At 57.8% G+C, this 21236-nt stretch overlaps 1 protein-coding gene across 2 annotated transcripts in view; it reads left to right on the top strand.

Moving 5' to 3' along the window:
* Positions 1 to 3727: 3727 nt before the first annotated feature.
* The window catches only part of BICRA (BRD4 interacting chromatin remodeling complex associated protein), an 80577-nt gene continuing 63068 nt past the window's right edge, over positions 3728 to 21236 (top strand). For both annotated transcript variants that reach the window (XM_043600440.1, XM_043600439.1), the window contains exon 1: positions 3728 to 3867. The gene's annotated coding sequence lies outside the window, so the exon portion shown is untranslated. The remainder of the gene's footprint in view (positions 3868 to 21236) is intronic.

Here is a 21236-nt window from a genome sequence, read left to right as displayed (position 1 = left end):
GTATCTGCTGGTTGAGGAAAACGTAGGTGCACCTTCTCTGGTCCTAATTTTTCACATCCGTGCACCGCTGTGTCACTGCCCCCAAAGACCTTCAATAATCCATTCATTGTCTCATTTCTTCCTCTTCTTCTTCCTTATAAAGTCTGGACCCAGGGGACCCAGAGCTGGGTTTGAATCCCAGGCTGTGTGACCTTGATCTGGTTTCTTATCCTCTCTGAATCTGTTTCTCCTTCACGGAGAAAAATAAATAAATAAATAAAAAAGGAGAGAATTGGGGCGCCTGGGTGGCGCAGTCGGTGAAGCGTCCGACTTCAGCTCAGGTCACGATCTCGCGGTCCGTGAGTTCGAGCCCCGCGTCGGGCTCTGGGCTGACGGCTCGGAGCCTGGAGCCTGCTTCCGATTCTGTGTCTCCCTCTCTCTCTGACCCTCCCCCGTTCATGCTCTGTCTCTCTCTGTCTCAAAAATAAATAAAAAACGTTAAAAAAAAAAAAAAAGAGAGAGAGAGAATTGCAGTTTAAAAGAGGGCCAGCACCTGGCCCAGAGGGTTATACTACGAACACCTGGGTGTACTGGATTGGTCCCCATCCTGGCTCAGTAGCCCTGGGACAAGTCGCTGAACCTGTCTGGGTCTCACCACCGCCCACTCAATTCTTAGCCTAGAACTCACACCTTGCATGGGATTCTCAAAGGGAAGATGTGTGTCATCCCCCAAAGACGGCAAGTCTCTTTTCACTTGGGCCCATAATGTCCCCTACGCTGACCTTGGACACTTGATTTCCCAGGGCTTTGGGGTTGACCTGTTGTCACCTTCCTTCACACCCAGCCAGGCCCATTCCAAGTAGCATGGCCCCAGACCATCTTCCTGAGAGGTCAGGTGGCTATTACCTCTTGGTTCAAAAGACCTTTTTTGAGCACCAAGTACCGGGCAGCGTTCTAGGGGTGGGGGTGGGGGGGATACCAGTGCACCAAAGAAACTTGGGACCTGCCATGCATGGAAGGCAGGGGGGAAACTGTCGCTAAGTCTTACTTGCACATTGTCTGCGTTCCCTAACACATTGTGGACTGTGTGTGTACGGTGTGGGGGTAGGCGGTGGGGTGAGAACCTGAGTGGTCTTGACCGCTACTAAAATTCTGGAACATACTGGATAACTTAAAAAATACTTCCTGCAGGGGCGCCTGGGTGGCGCAGTCGGTTAAGCGTCCGACTTCAGCCAGGTCACGATCTCGCGGTCTGTGAGTTCGAGCCCCGCGTCGGGCTCTGGGCTGATGGCTCAGAGCCTGGAGCCTGTTTCCGATTCTGTGTCTCCCTCTCTCTCTGCCCTTCCCCCGTTCATGCTTTGTCTCTCTCTGTCCCAAAAATAAATAAAAGTTGAAAAAAAAAATTAAAAAAAAAAAATACTTCCTGCAGTGGCACCTGGGTGGCTCAGTCAGTTAAGCAGTTAAGCCACCTGGTTCCGGCCCTGGTCAGGATCTCATGGACCGGGAGTACGATCCCGGCTCTGCACTGAACAGCGTGGACCCTGCTTGGGCTTCTCTGCCCTTCCCCCGTTTCTCTCTCTCAAAATAAATAAACTTTACAAAGAAAGAAAGGAAGAAAAAGAGAGAAAGAAAGAGGGAGAAAGAAAGAAAAGAAAGAAGAGAAAGAAAGAAAGAAAAGAAAGAAGAGAAAGAAAGAAAGAAAGAAAAAGAAAGAGAAAGAAAGAAAAGAAATAAATATACACCCTGCCGGAATGAATACATGTGGACAATCACCCCTCCTAATGCCTCAAATCTGCTTTTAACCAGTCTTCAAGTGCTGAGTGCCCCTGGGGCTCGGAGCTTTGACACAGACACAAGTGTCACCCAGCTCCAATCACTTCCTGGTTGTGGGACTTTGGGCAAAATACTTCCCCTCCTCGGAGCCAATTTAGTTTCCTACACTGTGAAATGGGATTAAAGGTTTTCTAGATGGGAGGTGCTAGAGGCATCTTCCTGCTGGGCAGTACTGAGGTTTCAAAATATTGTGTTTGGCACTAGTTAATGAATACTCAAGGTGTAGCTTAATCGGGCTCAGTCATAGCAAATAGAGGGCGAGCTGCACAAACATAAAGTCTAAGTGTGTATATTGCTGTTTTTGTTCCAAAGAGTCACATTCCTCCAAGTGAGCTGTGGATGACCACTGCGTAAGTTCCGGATCCACCACTGTCTTATGTTTGGGGCAACCCATGCGTTCACTTCTGAAATTGACAGTTTTACTTTTTGTATAATCCTCAAGAACAGTCAGCGCTTCTCTGGCACTTCCGGTCAGGTGCCGATCTCCCTGACAAGCTTATTTGGTCCTAATGACCCTGTAAAGTGAGGCCTATTATTGAGACGGGGAAATGAAGGCACAGAGAGGTGAAGTGATTGGCCCAAGGTCACAAAGCAAGGACGTGGCAGAGGCAGGATGTGAGCCAGAGCCACCGGTTTGAGTCAGGGCCCTTAACCTCAGTGATCTCTTAAATACCACGAACAGTAGGCCCAAGATACTAGAATAAATACTAAAGTTTAAAGCACAGATGCGTCTCAGTCACTCATTCATTCAACGCATTTATTAAGCCGCTTCTGTACGCATGGAGGTTTTTGGGGCACTGGGAAGACAGAAGGTAGTAAGAGACCAAAAGAGAGGTCCCCCTGGTCTGTGCACCCCGGAGAGGCAGGCAGGTCCGGGCCATCTGGGTCCCCGCTGGGCCCCCAGCACGGAGCAGGACATAACAGCAGGCGCCCACCTAGCGTTCCCGACACGAACGCGGGAATCTAAGTGTCCCACCCGCAAGGCGTTCATGGGCTGGTGGGGCGGAAACGGACCCAACACCACCGAGGCGTTCTGGGGCTTCTGGGAATCCCATCAGCGCGGCCCGAGAGGCCTCGAGGTGGCTCTGAAGTTGGATCCCGCGTCCCTGGCGCCCTCCCCGGGGCCGTCGCATGTGAGCAAAGACCGACTGAGGTGAGCGATCAAGCCACGCCCGGGGTCCCGGCCAGTCGCCCCCAACCCCGCGCCGCCTTCCACCCTATTCGTTCCCGCTCCCGGCTCCTTCGCGGTTCCACTGGCGAGGTGCCCCCTCTTTTCCATCCTCTACTCCCGCTACCTTTTCGAGCCTTCGGCGCTCGCCCTGGGCGCCTCCTCTCGCCCGGCGACTGTCCCCCGCGTCGGGCGCGCGCCCGGGGCGCCCGGGGCCCCTTCCCCAGCCGGCAGGGCGCCCGGGGTCTGGGAGCGCGAACCCCTTTAGCCTTTCCCCGCAGCCCGGAGCACGGCTCGAGGAAGTCGGCCGACTCCACCAGAACCTGGCAAGGCGCGACCCCAAACCCCCGGGACTGGGGCTGGGGAGGGGGCGGCGCCGGCGCGGGAGGCACCCTCCCGGGGCGCCCGCGGCCTCCCATTCGCTCGCGGGCCCGCCGCTCGGCGTCCGGAGCCGGAGCTGGTGCGCGGAGCGCGGGGCGGGGCCTCCCCCAAGCCCGTCCCCCGGCGAGGGCGGAGGGAGGAGGAGGAGGAGGAGGAGGAGGAGGAAGGGGGGGGCGGACACAAAACCTGCAAGGTTTTTTTTTTTTCTTTTGCATTTAATTAAAAAAATTTTTTTCTTTTTTTTTCTTTTTTTTTTCTTTTTTTTTTTTTTTTTTTTTTTTTTTTTGCAAACCCGAGGGGTCCTCCCCGGAGCGCGCGCGGGTCCGGGGCGCCCGGGCCGCGGCGCGGGGCGGCGGCAGGGGCCTGGCGGAGGCTGCCGGGCGGCCGCCATGCGATCAGGCAGTGCGCTGACCGGCCCGGCCGGTCGGCCCCTTCTGGGTCCTCCCTTTGCAGCCCGTGCGGGGCCGTCTCGGAGACCCCGCGCCGACGGCTGCTCAAACATCAGGGTGAGTTTCTCACAATGTAGCAATTTCTCTTTAAATCTCTTAACTCTCTCTACCTGCGAGTCGGGGCTGTGACAGGGCGCAAAAGCGAGGGGGGAGTGGGGGTTGGCGGCGAGGGTGTGTGTGGGGGGAGCCGGAGCCGGGGCCGAACCCACCCCCCCGACACTCACACACTCAGCCCCCCAACCGGGGCGCAGCGCCCGCTGCCTCTTTTTTTGCTCGGCGCCCACCACCCCCGGCAGCCCCCCCATCCCCCGCGTCTCTCCCACCATCACCGCCGCCCCGATCCTGCGGGGACCCCCCCCCCCGCTGCTCCCCTGCCCAAACCCGGCGCCCGGTGCCTCCCCGGCCCTCCCGCCGGCTGCCGGGGATACAATGGAGCGGCGGAAAAACGAGACCTAACGTTCCACGGGGGGAGGGGCGGGGAGACCCCCTCCCCCGGCCCGGGCCCCCCCTCCCCCCTTCCCCTCACCCCGCTCCCCGCCTTTCAGAGAAGAAGAGGGCAAGGGGGCAGTGGATGGTGATCGCCTGGCCGGAGGTGGCGAGCCTTCATCTCCCCCTCTCGCCCGTCCCCTGCGCCCCCTCCCCAAATCCCGGTCGGGGGTGCCGGGGAGAAACGGGGCATCCGGCAGCCTGGGGAGGGATGGATGCGGAAGGAGGCCATTGGGTCTCCCCCTCCCCACCGCCCCTAAACAATGAAAGGAGTTGACTTGGTCCCCCACCCCTCCAGCGATGAAGGGAGTTGACCCCCTCCCCCGCTAGCTGGCTCGTCCCGGAGGGGGCCGTTACGGGGAGGGGGAGGGGAGGGAAGGGAGCCTTACCCCTGTCACCTCCCGAGATTCGGGGCGGCCCCCCATCTCCACCCCCTCGGCCTGGGAATGGGAGGCACCAGGCCCAGCCCGGGCACCGCGCTCGGGTGGTGACCTTTAGACAAAGGCAACCCTTTCCCTGGGGTGAGCCCGGACGAGCCGGGCCCGCGGCCTCCCCGGGCCCCTGCGGAGGGCGGCCAGGCCGCGGGCACCCGGAGGGAGGGATGGAGGAGGAGGGAGGAGGGAGGAGGGATGGAGCCATCTGGTTTTCCCATCCCTAGCTGCCCCTCGGCTGCTTCCCCGGCTCCTGTCACGGGCGGCCGCGGGGAGACAAGGGACCGGGGGGCTGCCCAGGCCTTGGGCCGCGGCCAGCGGAGAAGCGGGCGAGGAGCCGCGCCGGGGCTCCTGCTCGGGCTCCGGCTGGGGGCTCGGGACTCGGGGGCCAGCGGTGATCGGAAGGTACCGTGGCTCCTTCCTCTCCGCGCCCCTTTGTTTTGCTTTGTGGTTCTGAGCTGCTGAACTTCCTGGGAGGTGGGGTCAGAGGCCGCCGTGTCAGCTCTCCCCGGGAGGCCGGGGTGACAGGTCCCAGCCCTCTGGCGTTGCCAGACCGTGGGCTGCTGTCGTGCCCAGCCTCAGGTCCGGACCGTCAGCCCCTTTTGTCACACGGCCCTCCGATAGAATAATAACCATCTGGGGACGCGCGCGGAGTGTTTCCGTTTCTCTCACACCTCCTTTCTGCCGGCGCCTTTTGGGGGGCGGGAGGGGGGGGGACAGTGTGATCGCTCTCTCTGTGTGCTTTCACCCGAGGTGGGGGGGGGGCGGGTAAAGGGCTCAGTCTGACCTGTGGGGTGGTGGGAGAACAGGGGAATTGGACAGTTTGGGAATCCTCCCCTTCCCTTGCGCTGACGTCTGGTGGGACTCAAGGGGGCTTATGTTTACTTACCCCACCCTCCCTGATGACTCCCCCCCTCCCCCCCAGAACCCAGAAATAACATCTCTCTACCCAGGGAGCGTTATGGATTGCCTTCTGCTGCACCCTGGCCACCACCCCAGGAGGATTAGTGACAGTTAGCATTCCCATTTTGCAGCCGGGCTAATGGAGGCTCAGAGAGAGGTTATGTGACTTGCCCCGGGGTCACAAAGCCCCCCCCCCTGCCCTGGGCAACCATTCCCGGCTCCTCCCACGTCCCACTCAGCTCAAGACTGTTAAGTTCTCCTGTACCCCTCTTTGGCACTTTGTCATGTTGATTCCAGTTGACCTGGGTCTCCTATATAATAATATCTGGAAGGAGCTGTTGTGTCATTTCCCCCCTGCCCCATGCCGGTTTGGGGAAGGGGTAAAGACATCTGGAAGCGAGGCTGGGAGCGGAATCATCTCAGCTGTGGCTGGAGCACAGCGTTTGCCTATAAGAGCCGAGTTGGAGGTGCGTGGGCCGGGAAAGGGGACCGCAGGCCTGGTCGGGGGGGTGTGGGGGGCACCTGGGAGCTGGCCCCATGGTCCTCCTCCTCCTCCTCCTCCTCCTCCTCCTCCTCCTCTTCCTCCTGAGCTGGGACTTGGCCCAGCTTTCTGCGACTCAGCCCTGCCAGGAGGGCAGCCGAGCTCTCGGGGACCTTCGTGGTCACTCTGGCCGGCCACCCTTCAAGGCACCCTGACGCATCTGACAGGCAACCTTTCTCCCCTTGGCCGGTGTCAGACTCCCTGTCCCCGCTCTGCGGGCTTAGGCAGGTCATTTAAGGCCCTAGTCCTCAGTTTCCTCATCTGCAGGTGGCCATAATTATAGTTCCCTTAACTGACCTTGAGGTGGGGGAAAGTCGTATCTAAACGTGTTATTTTGTTTGTCATTCATCGGACTGGGTGTGGCGTGCCAATTCCCCAGCGCTGGGGAGGGATGTTGAGTGCTGGACATTGAAGGGAGTAGTAAAAGGCCTGGGGGACGTCCCCGCGGTGGGTGGGCAAGGGCCACCTGTGAATCAGTGACCTCCCCCTCCCCCCCCCCCCCCCGCCCACTGTCTGAACTGGGGCCCTTCCCCTTTGGCAACATTTGGGGGCGGTGGACTGAGGGAGAGGGACTGGGAGGGCCCAGCTCGCCCAGCGAAGAGGGTAATACGGTGATCGTCCCATTTTAAAGATGAGAAAACTGAGCCCAGGGAAAGCCTGGTCTCTGGCTGTGAGGGGACCCCAAGCCCAGACCGCAGGGGGTAGGAGTGAGGGGGAGAGGGGCTCCGTGTGTGTTTTGCGCAAAAGACACTGTGTTTTGCCCCTGATCTACTGTCCCGACCTTGATGTGTAAAGATCTTCCTTCCTGAGAGCATAGGCCTAAGTCATAATAATTCCTTTCGGGGGACAGGAGGAGAGGGGCTGTGGGGAACCCATAGGTCTCGCAAGCCTGAGTGTTTCCTGAAAATAGGAACTGACTTTTTTTTTTTTTTTTTTTTTTTTTTGAGCAGAGAAGCATGAGTAAGGCCCAAAGGGACAGGCCTGTGCTCCGCCCCCCTCCCTGCTGACTTCCTTCCCAGAGGCCTCTGGGGCCTGCCCCAGCCTTCCCTCGGGTGGGGGGTCTTCTCCCCCACCCTAGAGTTATGGAAGGGGGTCAGTGCCAAGCCCTGGGGCCTGGTGGGAGGGCCCTGGGATGGGGGGTGGGGTTCCCCAGGTTCCTGGGGGCTGCCTTTTAGCCCCGGGGCTAGCCACCAATGGGGTTCCAGCCAGCCCTCCCAGCTCTCCCCTGTGGCTGTCTTGACTCCTGGTCTCAAGAATGCAGAGGGCTGCTGGGGAGGGGGGGGGGGGGGGCAGTTAATTGGAAACAGGAAAACATGGCATTCCTTTCCAGCGGGCCTGGGCTTGGAAAGCAGTGAGGGTCTGTGTTTTTCCCTGTCCCGCCCCGCCGGGGAGAGGGGTGGGGGGCACAGTTATCTTGCTCTGGTCTCCTTTGGGTCTTCCCCTACCGGGCACCCTGTCAATGGAAACAAGTTACCTGAACTCCATCTGTGACCTAAACCTCTCCCCCCGCCCCACCGCCTCCCCATCAGAATGATCTGCTCCCCACTTACTCCCGCAGCCTGTCTGAGGATTGTCCCCCGGAGTTGGCTCCCTGGAGTGGGATGCTTCACTCCACAGGCGCATGGGAAATGTCTGGTTGAACTGTCCCCAAGGATTCCCTCCTCATTCCTTCTGAATCCTCCCCTGCCTGGGGGGGTACCACCGTTAAGAGTTTCGTCCCCATTGACTGGAAGCCTTTGTGTCTCTCCTCGGTGACACGCAGGATCCCCCGACGACGGAGAGTTTTCTGAGACGTTTCTAGCCTGGTGGCATTTAGCTTCGTGGAAGAGGCTGTGTGTTGCCGGTGGGTTGGGATCCGGCCGGCCGGAGAGAGTGCTTTTGTTGCTTTAACTGTTCCCAGTGACACTTCCTGAGGGCCTACTGTGTGCCAGGGATCCGGTCCAGGAGGAGGCTGGAGGCAAGCGGGGTCCCCAGGGCTGGGCTCGCTGCGTGTGATGTGAGTAATTCCGACTGGGTGGTCTGTGAAGGCTCCAAGGAGGAAGCGACTGCCTTTCTTTCTGTCTTTTTTATTTTATTGTTTTCCTCAGTGCTACATGCACACGGGGGCAAGTTCAGAATTACCAAACGTCGTAAGTCTTTCTCTCCTCCCTCCCTGGCACCCTTAGTCCCTCGCTCCCCGATCCTGATGTTCCGTGCACGCGCGTTTCTTACCCGTGGGGGCGCGTCTTTGAAGATACTGGTTTTTACCTGCCGTCCCGTTGACCTGCACGGTGCTTCATTTCCCTGGGGGACTCTTCCTGCGCGGGAGAGGGAGCGTTCCCTCCGTCTTTTTCTGGGCCCAGTGGCGTGGTGTGGTGTGGGTGAACCCTTGTTTCCTTGACATGGGTGTGGGAGCGGTTTTCAGCTCATAGGGCTGGACAGCACGTGTCCTCACCTCTTCCCGGCAGCTGGGTCCGGCTGTGGGGTAAACTTCTGGAAGCGGGCTCGCTGGACCAGGAGTCTGCCGTTTGTCACTTAGGGGCTCCCCGGAGGTACCGTGGCGGCTGCCCTTGGAAGAAGTCGTTCCTTCCTGTCCCGTGCAGTTCATCCAACCAGCCTGCTTTGGTGTCTTTGCCTCCTGTGGCCTCCTTGCGTCTTCCTGTCTGCCCGTGGCCTGCGGACCGTGCTTGCCCCCTGGTGCGGAGGTCAAGAGCATGGGCTCTAGAAGCCAGTCTGTTGGCCGGAGTCCTGGCTCCACACCTGTTGCTGGTTGAATGGCTGTAGACCGGGAGCTCGCTGGTTCTGGGCCTCTGTGTTCCCCTCTGCTAAATGGGTTCATCTCTATCTCCACTTGGGGAGGGTTGTTGGGAGGGCCTACCCTGTACAGGAAGCCTCGTCGGTCCTTGGCGATGTTATCTGCCCTTTTTGGCAGGTTTTTTTTTTTTTTTTTCCTGGGGCCAGGACTAGCCAGATTCTTGGCTGTGAGCCCCCTAATTGGCAGGCACGGGGCGGGGGTGGGGGTGCCTTCTTCTTTTCCACTTGATGATAGTGTGACCCGGGCCAAATGATCCCTTTTTCTGGCTCTCAGTTTCCTTATCTGTAAGGTGGGACCCCGATGGCCCCCTCGTAGGGACGGCTGGGAGGGCTAAATGAGGCCGCGCCCTCCCGCGCCGGGCGTCCCCGAGGCTTTCAGGAACCAGCCCCTGATGTGGCTGTTACTTCCACTGTCACCGCTGCTCTGCCGTGGGGCCCTTGCTGACTTCTGCACTCTGAAAGGTCGCCCTTGTCTTCCCCAAAGGCACATGGGGAACAATGTTGGCATTCTGAGCCGCGTCGGCAGCAGGGGGCGCATGGCAGGGCCGCTCTGGCATGAGGCCCAGCGGCGTCGACCCCGGGAGCGGGCCGGGCTTCCGCGCCCCGTGCCTCAGTGTCCCCAACGGAAAGGCTGGGAACGACAGGAGAGTCGCCCGCGGCCTGCTCCTGGGGGTCCGATGCTGAACACAACGCGTGACGCCTGGCGGGCGCTCAGAAAGTGTTAGAGGTGGGGCCTCTGGCGGAGCGTGCGACTCTTGATCTCGGGGCCGTGAGTTCAGGCCCCACACTGGGCACGGAGCCTACTTAAAAAAAATGTTAGTGGCTGTGACGGTGACGGTGATGAAGAGTGGTAGGGCGCCCCGGGAGGCTCAATCGGTTGAGTGTCCGACTCCTGATTTCGGCTCAGGTCATGATCCCCGGGTGGTGGGATTTGAGCCCCGTGTTGGGCTCTGAGCTGCGTGTGGAGCCTTCTTAAGATTCTCTCCCTGTCCCCCTCGCTTTGCCCCTCTTCCTCACTCGCGATCTCTCTCTAAAATTAAAAACAACAACAACAACAACAACAAAAGTAGCAAAGTCTCCCATGAGATTGGATACCCAAGTCCATACTGCTTCCCCCCCCAAATCCTGGGCAATCAACTTTGGCATTTTATGATTTTATTTTATTTTTTTAATATTGATTTATTTTGAGAGAGAGAGAGAGAGAGAGAGAGAGCGCGCGTGCGCTGGGGAGGATCAGAGAGTGACGGGGACAGAGGATCCGAAGGGGGCTCTGTGATGAACTCACGAGATCATGAGATCATGACCTGAGCCAAAGTCGAATGCTTAACTGACTGAGCCCCCCCCGCCCCCCCATGTGCCCCAACGTTGCCATTTTATAAATTTTTTTTTTAACGTTTATTTATTTTTGAGACAGAGAGAGACAGAGCATGAACGGGGGAGGGGCAGAGAGAGAGGGAGACACAGAATCTGAAACAGTCCGCAGGCTCTGAGCGGTCAGCACAGAGCCCGACGCGGGGCTCGAACTCACGGGCCGCGAGATCATGACCTGAGCCGAAGTCGGACGCTTAACCGACCGAGCCACCCAGGCGCCCCTAACGTTGCCATTTTAAATGGAAGGTCCTAGGCGGTCAAATACTGTTTGGGCCTCAGTTTCCTCATCTGCAACAGAACTTCGTGGGGTCTTTTGTGAGGCTTGAGTGAGTGAAATTGCGGAAAGGTTTTAAGACCGGTCCTGGCTTGAAGGCGTGCACAGCGAAGGTTCACTTGGCTTATTATTATGATTTAAAGAAAGTTTTTTTAATGTTTAGTTATTTGTGAGAGAAACAGAGACAGAGCGTGAGCAGGGGAGGGGCAGAGACGAGAGAGAGGGAGACACAGAATCCGAAGGAGGCTCCGGGCTCCGAGCTGTCCGCACGGAGCCCGACGCGGGGCTGGAACCCACGAACCGTGAGATCATGACCTGAGCCCGAGCTGGGCGACTGAGCCACCCAGGCGCCCCTATCATGGGGATTTTGAAGCATCCGCCCAGAGTGGAGAGAATATCGTACTGGACCCCCGTGTACCTGTCACCCCTCAACAGATCTCGGCCCCTCTCTTTTCTGTCTGTTACCCCACCCCCCTCCTCTGAACTTTTTGCTTTCTCTTTCGCTGGATCGGTTTAAGCAAATTCCAGACGTTATAGCATTTCAACGATATCACTACTGTTACTAACGGGTAGGAGTATCTCCGGGGTCCAGAATCTGTTTCGCCGCCTGCAGGATCTGTCCTGTTCTGTGAGAGACGAGCCGTGAAGCCCATGGCACAGATTGGGGAAACTGAGGCAGCAGGGAGTAGGCTTTGGCCGGGTTGGCTTTTCTCCAGTTTCCCTTCTTTGGGACTTCGGTGAGGTCCCTGTCTTGGCGTCCCCAGGCCCTGGACCCCGGGGGCTGTTTCCGATTATACAGGCTTGGGATTTACACAGGTGTGGGCCTAGGGTCTGCTGTTCTGTGCGGAAATTGTCGCCGTAAAGGGCGAGTCGGAGAAGTTGAACCAGTTGGCGGGGGGTGGGGATGGACAGGATGACCCCAGAGGTGAGGGTAACTCGGTGGCTATGTGGGTTTCCATCCTCTCGTTGCCCCTGCTAACCTTTTTTTTTTTCTTTTTAATGTGTATTCATTTTTTTTTTTTTTAATTTTTTTTTCAACGTTTATTTATTTTTGGGACAGAGAGAGACAGAGCATGAACGGGGGAGGGGCAGAGAGAGAGAGGGAGACACAGAATCGGAAACAGGCTCCAGGCTCCGAGCCGTCAGCCCAGAGCCCGACGCGGGGCTCGAACTCCCGGACCGCGAGATCGTGACCTGGCCGAAGTCGGACGCTTAACCGACTGCGCCACCCAGGCACCCCAATGTGTATTCATTTTTGAGAGAGAGAGAGGAGAGAGAGAGAGTGAGCGAGTGCCTGCTCATACACGCACACCAATAGGGGAGGGCCAGAGAGAGGGGGACAGAAGATCTGAAGCAGGCTCTGCGCCGACAGCACAGAGCCCCGTGTGGGGCCCGAACTCACGAACCATGAGATCGTGACCCGAGCCGAAGTCGGACCCTTCCCCGACTGAGCCACCCAGGCGCCCCAGCCCCTTCCAACCTTGTGACCTGGGGGCAGGTTACTTCCCCTCCGTAATCCCAGGCTGGAGGAGCAGGGGCGCAGTGTTAATAAGACATGCTTCTTCCGAGAGCCTCTGCATCAGTTCTGTGAGTCCTGCGCGGAAGAGTGTCTTACAAATGCCTGGCTCAGCGTAAGCGCTCCGCGGAAGGCGGTGGTCGTTGTTACTGTTGCTGTTGTTAAGTGTTTCTGTGTGTAGTCGGAGAGGGGTGGAACCCAAAGCTCTTTCTAGGGTTAGGGGGTCAGAGGAAGGGTCCCTGGAGCCCCCCAGCCAGGCTCAGCTGCCTCTGTCTCCTCCTCTTGTCCACTCCGTCCCTCTAGACTTGCCGCTTCCTAGTGCTTCTTGTACTTGGAGGGGCTGGAGGGGGCGGCTGCTGACTTCCCGGTGACCGCCCCCTTCCCAGCCTATGTCCCCCGGGCCCCGGCTGGCAGCCTGGGAAGCAGGGTGAGAGGGGAGGGTCTGTCTGCGGCTGCCGGATCCTCATGAATGACCCTTGGGGCCCTGCGGGGAGCCCTTCCTAGTGCTTTGCGACCTGGAGGCAAAGGGTGGCCCGGCTCCCCCAGGACACCTGCAGCTCCTGTCCAGAGTATGGGTGCTGGCTCTTACCCACCGTGGTGCTGGCAGGCAGATACCCACAGCTCCTGCCCCACGGGGCGGTTGTGACGTTTCACTGGACCGAAACGTCCTTCCGGTCTTCCGTAGGCCCTCACCCATTCTCGAAAAATAACCCCCCGACCCAGGCTGGGTGACGGGTGTGCTCAACCCTCTTACCGTCTCCTGCCAGGCTCTCGCCACACCGCCCTCACTCCTCCCCAGAATGTGCCCAGCGACCTGCCTCCCCACCCACGACACAACGCAGAGAGGGTCAGTGTGCCTCTTGATGAGGTCCTTGGCACACGTGACCACCCGGGTCGCCCCGTCAAGATCCAGAATGTTCTCACGACTGGCCAGAAAGTTCCCTCGTCCCCCTTCCCCGTCAACACCTGCTGCTCCTCGTCGGCTGAGGTTGAGCCGTGTCGCCCCTTCTCGAGTTTTACAGACGAGATGTGGTCCTGGGGCTCGAACATCTCTGGCTTTGAGATTCAGCTGTGTGGTGCTATCAGGGAGGCCTTTCTTTGTCTCACTGAGCAGGAGTCCATGGGAAGGTTTTACCTCCTTTCTGTCAGCGGAGACAGACCCCTTCGCCCGTGAAGTCTCCGCCTCCTAACACCCCTCCCCTGGGCCCCCAGTGCCCTAGTCTAAGGACACCCCCCAGCGCACTGGCTGACCCCACGTCGTCGCCCCTTGGCATGTATCAGGTCTCCTGTGAGCCCTTCTTGAGGCCTGGCTTTATCACTAGACTCTAAACCGCAGAAGGAGAGAGACAATGGCTCCATGTTTTCCTGGCACACCGTTGAGCCCTGATGTTTGTTGACTGGCCGGATGAACGATGGGCATATCCCGGGGGGGGGGGAGCAAGGGGGGGTCCAGAGCCCATGTTTGAAATCCCTGTGCTGGTTCACAAACGGCGACCCACCTGCTTCCAGATCACCAGAAGTGTTTGTGAAAAATGCCATTCCCGGGGCGCCTGGGTGGCTCCGTCGGTTAAGCGCCAACCTCGGCTCAGGTCGTGATCTTGCGGTTCGTGGGCTTGAGCCCCGCATCGGACCCTGTGCTGACAGATCAGAGCCTGGAGCCTGCTTCATACACATAGAGTTATGTCTCCTGCTTCCTCTGCCACTCCCCCACTCACGCTCTGTGTGTGTGTGTGTGTGTGTGTGTGTCTTTCTCTCTCAAAAGTAAATAAACATTAAATTTTTTTTTTACAAATGCCACTCCCAGGGTCCCAGCCCCGAGCAGTTGGTTTGCTCGGGAGACCCAGCTCAGAGTTGTGGGGCCCAGCCTGCAGGCCCTCACCCACGACAGGGAGCCATGGGTCTTCCAGCGATGCTTGACCCTCATTCCATGAACATGGTCTATCCTGCCCTTGCTGCCTCCCCAGTACCCAGTCTGCTGGTCCCGAATGCTCTCCAGAGGGAGTGAATCCTGGCCTGTGGGCCAAGTCAGGACGCTGGCCGGGCCTTTGTCCCTTCCATGGCCCTGTTTTTTTCATGTAGACCTTTCAGAAGCATGGGGTGGCATCTCCCTTTGTCACGGGGGCACACTGAGCTGACTTCTGGGCCTAAAGAGCCCCTCCCCACCGGCCAGACTCTAGCAGAATTGGAGGTTTCATTTAACCCAGTTCATGATATAAGTCTGTTTTAAAATAAATGAGTAGGGGGGCGCCTGGGTGGCGCAGTCGGTTAAGCGTCCGACTTCAGCCAGGTCACGATCTCGCGGTCCGTGAGTTCGAGCCCCACATCGGGCTCTGGGCTGATGGCTCGGAGCCTGGAGCCTGTTTCCGATTCTGTGTCTCCCTCTCTCTCTGACCCTCCCCCGTTCATGCTCTGTCTCTCTCTGTCCCAAAAATAAATAAACGTTGAAAAAAAAAATTAAAAAAAAAAAATTAAAAAAAATAAATGAGTAGGGGAGCCTGGGTGGCTCAGTCAGTTGAGCGTCTGACTTCAGCTCAGGTCATGATCTCGCGGTCCGTGAGTTCGAGCCCCACATCGGGCTCTGTGCTGACAGCTCAGAGCCTGGAGCCTGTTTCAGATTCTGCGTCTCCCTCTCTCTGACCCTCCCCTGTTCGTGCTCTGTCTCTCCCTGTCTCAAAAATAAATAAAACGTTAAAAAGAATTAAAAAAAAAATAAAATAAATGAGTAGGAAAATAAAAATACGTATACATGCACGTATGACCATATATATTATGTGGTCATTTAATTTCAAAGTTAATATAATAGAAATAGAACAAGCGTTTATGTTATATATAAACATACATAATACATATTTGTATGTGGATATAAAATTCTTGCCCCCCCACCCCCCACTCCCCAGGCAACCTCCTCATGTATTTCCCGCGGATCTTTTTTTTTTTCAATGTTTATTTACTTTTGAGAGAGACAGAGACAGTGGGTTAGGGGCAGAGAGAGAGGGAGACCCAGAATCCGAAGCAGGCTCCAGGCTCCGAGCTGTCAGCACAGAGCCCGACTGCGGGGCTCGAACCCACGAACCGTGAGATCGCGACCTGAGCCGAAGTCAGACGCTTAACCGACGGAGCCACCCAGGCGCCTTTCCTGAGGATCTTTTGTGCTCTCCTGTGCCCTGGCAAACGGCTTTGGGTGGTGGGTTTTTACTTCGCGCAGGGGATCCTGATGTATTTCTCCTCGTGTTTCTTTTTCGCCCAGCTCCCTGCGTTCGGGCGGCCCTCTCATGTCGCTCGCTATTTGTCCATCAGTCCTGTCGCTTCTCCTGCTGCGGTGCGCTCCATCCGGGGCAGTCGTAGTGGTTTTTAAGAAAAAAACAAAAAAGAAAACCCAGGGCCGGACCCCCAAGTGGTCACCACCTTCCTCTCCCAGGAGTGAAGTGACTTGTGCAAGGTCACCAAGCTCGCTGCTGGCCGAGCAGAGGTCAGAATCCAGGTACATCCCACTGGTTAATTCAAACCCACGCAGTGGGCCTCCTGTGCACCCGGCCTCAGAGCTCTGCCCTCGGGGACAGGCGAGGGAAGGAAGCCAGAAACACACTCATCCTCCCTGCCTGGTGAGATCCTTATCTCGGGGGTACCCGCTGAGCTGGTGGAGGTCTGGAGGAGGTATTGCCTCTGGAGTCTGTTGGGGCGTCAGGCCAGGCTTCCCGGGGGAGGGGGTTTCTGGGGGCAGGCTTTGGGCTCAAGGCCATTCCCGGCAGAGAAGGCACAGTGGTTGGTACGTGTGTGGGTGCGTTGTGCCGGGGTCATCGGCCTGAGCAACTGGGTATGTGCCGGTCCCCTCTCGAGACGGGTAGGGCGTCCTTCGGGGACGGTGGATGGATGCCGAGGGGTGGGTGGCTGAACTGTCGGGGTCACGAGTGACACTGAGCGGTAACGGACACCGAGCGCTGAGCCCCAGGGGTGAGGACAGTTCCCCAGGGACAGGACAGGCGAGAGCCTCGAGAATCGGCCCCGACATCAGGCATTGGTCAGCATCTCAGGAGCAAAGGGAGGGAGTTTCCAGAAAGGTCTTAGCTTCAATGGACTTGAAGGGGGACTTGGCGGGTTTGATGGGTAGGTAGGGCTGGGAGCCCCACTGGAGTGTGTGAGGTGGCATCATGGATGGATGGATGGAAGGAAGGAAGGAAGGAAGGGAGGGAGGGGGGGGGGAGAAGGAAGACAGCTCTTGGCAGCCAGAGGTTAAAAAAAAAAAAAAAGCTCTCACTACACTCTTTGGCTCCCTAGTGCTTGCCTACAGGTAGGTCTGCTGTCACCTCCTCCGACAAAACCCGACCGTCCCTGACCTTTCGCCTTGCCTTCTCTGTTCCTGCCTCCCCACCTTTACCCTACAGCTCCTTCCTGTCTCCGGCAGGCCTCCGCTTGAATACCCCCTCCTCCAGGAAGCCTTCCAAGACAACCCTGCCCTACTTCCTTCACTCCACCGGGCTTGTGTCCTTGTTAGGATTTACCCCCCAGGACCTGACTTACGAGGAGGCTGTAATCGGTATTTCTCGAACCAGCAAGGGCTGCGTGACCTTTTCGTGGCTTGCGAGACGAACGCTACAGCGGTTCGGTTTTTTAGGATCTGAGCAGGCGGGGGGGGGGGGGGGGGCCAGGAGAGAAGAGGAAAGGCGCGAAGGAAGATTCTAGAAGAGCAGGAGGGGTTGGTACCGGGTTGGGCTCAGGAGTGAGGTTTCCTCGCAGGTTGGGAGGCGGGTGTGAGGGCAGAAGCAAGGTGTCCGTGAGGTTGAGAAGGAGTTTGGCGGGGACCGCGTGGGGCTGCTTGGGGACAGGAGGAGAGGGAGGCCTGGGGCGGGGCACAGGGTGGCTGTCGTGTTGCCAAGCTGGTGGGGGAGGGCGAGCTTTGGCAGCCCTGTCCAGCCTGCCTGGAAAGGTCGCCTTTTATTTCTTTGGGGCTGAGGTCTTAAGCGCATGTGGGAGAAAAAAGGTTTACTTTAGGTCCTTTTGGGAACGTGCTCAGAGGCCACAGACCTTGCCCCAGAGAACCATACGCCGGGCTCTGCGTCCCAGCATTTGGCGAGGGATTTCTGGGGCGGTCGTGGGTCCCGTTACGAGCTTTACGCAGACTGTGACTGTAGTGACAGCCGCCACGGTCCCCGGTGCCCGTCTAGGCTCTTTACAGGCTCTTTGCAAGCTTGTTCCGCAGAAAGCATTTCGGAGGTGGATGCCTGAGCATCCCCTTTTACAGAGGAGGAAACAGGAGGCACAGAGCGGTCAAGTCACTTGCCCAGAGTCACACAGCCACTAAATGGCAGAGTGGGGATTCTCCCCGCACCCCCCCCCCCACCATGGTCTGGCTCCCACGGCCCAGGTTTCAGCCGTGAACCCTGCTGCTTCCTGCTTACGGGGGGGTCCAAGACGAGCAAGCCCACGGTCCCGGAAGCGGCCCTCCACCCCCACACCCCTACTCCCTTAACCCGGTTTGCCCTGGGACCCAGCTTGGGCCTTCGCTGAGCGATTGGAGGCTCCGGCTCGGCTCAGCAGGGCACCGTACCTCCCTCCCTCTTTCCCTTTTTACCCAATGTTGTGTCTTCATTAACATAACCGAGGAGGCCGCCCCAGCTTCCTCCAGACGGCGGCGGATGTGTTTGCGAGCCGAGAGCTGAAATGAGTCAGCCTGCGAGGGGTGGGGGGGGGGGTCAGGACTCCAGACAGGCGGAGCTGGCTCAGAGCCACCTGTGGGGCTCGGAGCCAGGGTTCCCCCCCCCCCCCACCGCAGCCCTCTCAGCCTCAGTTTCCCCATCCGTGAACGAGGGGGAGGCCTTCGCCTTGGAGGCTAGGTGACGTCACATGTCAACTGAAGCGCCTTGGAGGTGTCTGGAAATTCAGAACGCGAACACCCCCGGCCAGGCGGCCGGCTCCCCGTCCCCCCTCCCCGCACAGGCTGAAGTTTCTGGAAGCAGACATTTCTGCTGCTGCACGGATCTGCGGCTGTTGACGCGGAAGAGAGGGACCCTGAAGGACAGTCACTGCGTGCGGGCCGGCTGTGCCCCTGAGTGCAGTCAGTCAGGAAAGAGGGAGGAGGATGGGTTTTAGAGCCCTTTGGAGGTTGGAATTGTAGACACGGGGTCATAGATCTAAAATACCCTCCTGGTGGGTGGGACTGGAGTCTCGTTGAGATCACACGTTGTCAGGTGGCGCATAATAAGTGCGTTGTGAATGCTAGGTGCTCTTACTGTGTCTGTGTTACTATTTTTTTTTTTTAATTGTTTAATGTTTATTTATTTTTGAGGCGGGGGGAAGGGGCAGAAAGAGAGAGAGGGCAGGCTCCAAAGCAGGCTCCGGGCTCCGAGCTGTCAGCACAGAGCCCGCCGCGGGGCTCGAACTCACAAACCCAGGAGATGGTGACCTGAGCGGGTGTCGGACTGAGCCCCGCCCCGCCCCCGCCCCCAGGCGCCCCTCTTGGTCTTATTATCGCTAACCAGCCTTTAGCCTGTACCTACCGGTGCAGACGGGTTGGGCTGTGCTATATAGATCAACAGTTTCTCAAACCTGAATGGCGAGTTCAAAGTCGGGAGGCCCGGGGCAGGTGCATTTGTGACAGTCTGCCCCGGGTGAGGCCGCTGCTGCTTTGGGGGGGGGGGGGGTGGGGGGGGCACGCACTTGAGTAACACGCTGTAGAGTGGGTGTCAAACTGTTTCTGAGTTATTTCCAGGGCCCTGCGAGTGGAATGGAGACTTGGGGCGCCGAGGCTAGAATAAGATTCCTTAACCTCTTTGCTTTGGGGGTGGCCCGTTGGAGGGCGGGTGGGTACGAATTATTACACGAGGAAGAAGGAAGAAAGGCTTGTAACGCTGGGGTCGCCTTTGCGCTGCCCCCCACCCTGCCTTAATTCCCTCGCCACAAGGGACCCGATGAGGACTTGGGGGGCTCATTCCGCGGCTCTTTTCCACGTGTACGTTTTCTCCGTTTGGTCGCACGCACTATGTGGGTTCTTCTGTCTGCACCTTATCTATTTACCCAGACCTTTTTTTTTTTCCAATTGAGATGCGGTCGACATACGATGTCATACGAATGGCAACATACGCGAGTACGACTCGGTGATTTGACGTTCTGTGCGTTGCAAGATGTCCATCGCGGGAAGTGCAGTCCCTGTATGAAGTTACTGTAATATTATTCACCGGATTCCCTGTGTCGTACTTTTCATCCCTGTGGCTCTTTAATTTTGTTTTATTTAAAAAAATTTTTCTTTCCTTTGGTTTATGTATTTTTGAGAGACAGAGAGAGAGAGAGCACGAGCAGGGGAGGGGCAGAGAGAGGGAGACACAGACTCCGAAACGGGCTGCAGGCTCCGAGCGGTCAGCACAGAGCCCGACGCGGGGCTCGAACTCACGGACCGCGAGATCATGACCTGAGCCGAAGTCGGACGCTTAACCGACGGAGCCACCCAGGCGCCCCTATTTTATTTTATTTTATTTTATTTTTTTTATTTAAAAAAAATTTTTTTTGAATGTTTATTTATTTTTGGGACAGAGAGAGACAGAGCATGAATGGGGGAGGGGCAGAGAGAGAGGGAGGCACAGAATCGGAAGCAGGCTCCAGGCTCCCAGCCATCAGCCCAGAGCCTGACGCGGGGCTCGAACTCACGGAACGCGAGATCGTGACCTGGCTGAAGTCGGACGCTTAACCGACTGTGCCACCCAGGCGCCCCTATTTTATTTTATTTTTAAAAAATGTTTATTGAGAGAGAGAGAGAGAGAGAGCATGCGTGCAAGAGTGGGGGAGGGGCAGAGCGGGGCAGAGGGGTGGGGTGGGCAGGGGGAGAGAATCCCAAGCAGGTGCTGAGCTGTCAGCGCAGAGCCTGATGCGGAGCCCAATCTAACAAACCGTGAGATCGTGACCTGAGCCAAAACCAAGAGTCTGATGCCCAACCGATGCCCCCCGGGCGCCGCTAGATTAAATGAGTATTTTAGCATCTCCCCTTCTCTCCATTGTTCGCTGAATCACACCATCTCTTGGTTGCTCTGGAGTTTCCGTCCCGCATCTTTGGGGTTTGGGCTTCGGTTCTTAATAAGGTGGGAGCCATGGGAGGCTTTTGAGCTGGGGAGTGACCCGACCTAACATTTTTGTATCCACACCTCCCGTCACTTGTGTAAGAGCGTTTCTAGCGGCCAGATTCCTAGAAGAGGAATTGCTAAGGCAGGAGGAAGCGTGCATTTAGATTTGGGTGAGCCCTGCCAGATTGCATTCCAGAAAGGCTTTACCCACTCTCACCCCTTGCAGACAGCCGCCAGGATTGAGTGGCTTGCTCGGTGCCAGGCCCATGCCGGACCCTGGGGACACCGGTGACAAATGGCCCCGGTCCTGCTGCTTACGTGATTCTCGGTCCTCGAGTCCCAGGGCAAGCTTCTGGAGCTGCCTGTGCACGCCAAGGAAGGAGAAGCTTTCACAGGAACCAAAAAAGGAGAGGGGAGAGAATATTCTAGATCGGGGAGGGGGTCTGGCACGTCCCAGGTGGCGTTAGGGCTAGCTGGATCAGGAGACCCACGGTATCGGTCTGGGGACCCCCGTGTGCGGGCTCCCCATCAGTGTGGGGCACTTTGGGGTGCACCTGAGGGGTAAAATAATAGTACCTCCCTTATGGGGCTTTGTCGGGAGAATTTCACAGGAAGGCAGAGAGCACACGGATTATTGTTACTAGATTTTCACCACGGTAAGCTGGGCGGAGTCAGCGTCAGAACGGGGCGACCCGGGGGGCTTGACCCAAGCTTTGGGCAACGTTTAAGGCCCGGGGCTCGAACCCACGAACCGCGAGCTCATGACCTGAGCCCAAGTCGGACGCTTAACTGACTGAGCCACCCAGCAGGAAAGCTGCATTTTGGAGCACGCCCCGCCGCCCCTTCCAAGGGCTGTGAAGGAAGGATCGAGACCTGTGCGTCTCACACCCCGTTTGGCATCTTCCGGCACGCTGCTGGATTCCATTTGCTACTTACGTTCTCTGTTCGTCGCTAGACGGCTCTGATGAACCGCCGGGTCAGGCCTCGACGGGGTCTGCGGGCGAGGAAGCCGCCGGGTAGGGGGCGGCACGAGTGGGCGGCGAGGCTTCTGGAAACCGGCTCT

The sequence above is a fragment of the Prionailurus bengalensis genome, chromosome E2 (assembly GCF_016509475.1).
Source record: "Prionailurus bengalensis isolate Pbe53 chromosome E2, Fcat_Pben_1.1_paternal_pri, whole genome shotgun sequence".
Classification (NCBI taxonomy): Eukaryota; Metazoa; Chordata; class Mammalia; order Carnivora; family Felidae; genus Prionailurus; species Prionailurus bengalensis.
The sequence above is the reverse complement of the archived record's forward strand: the minus strand, read 5'-3'. Positions and strand labels throughout refer to the sequence as shown.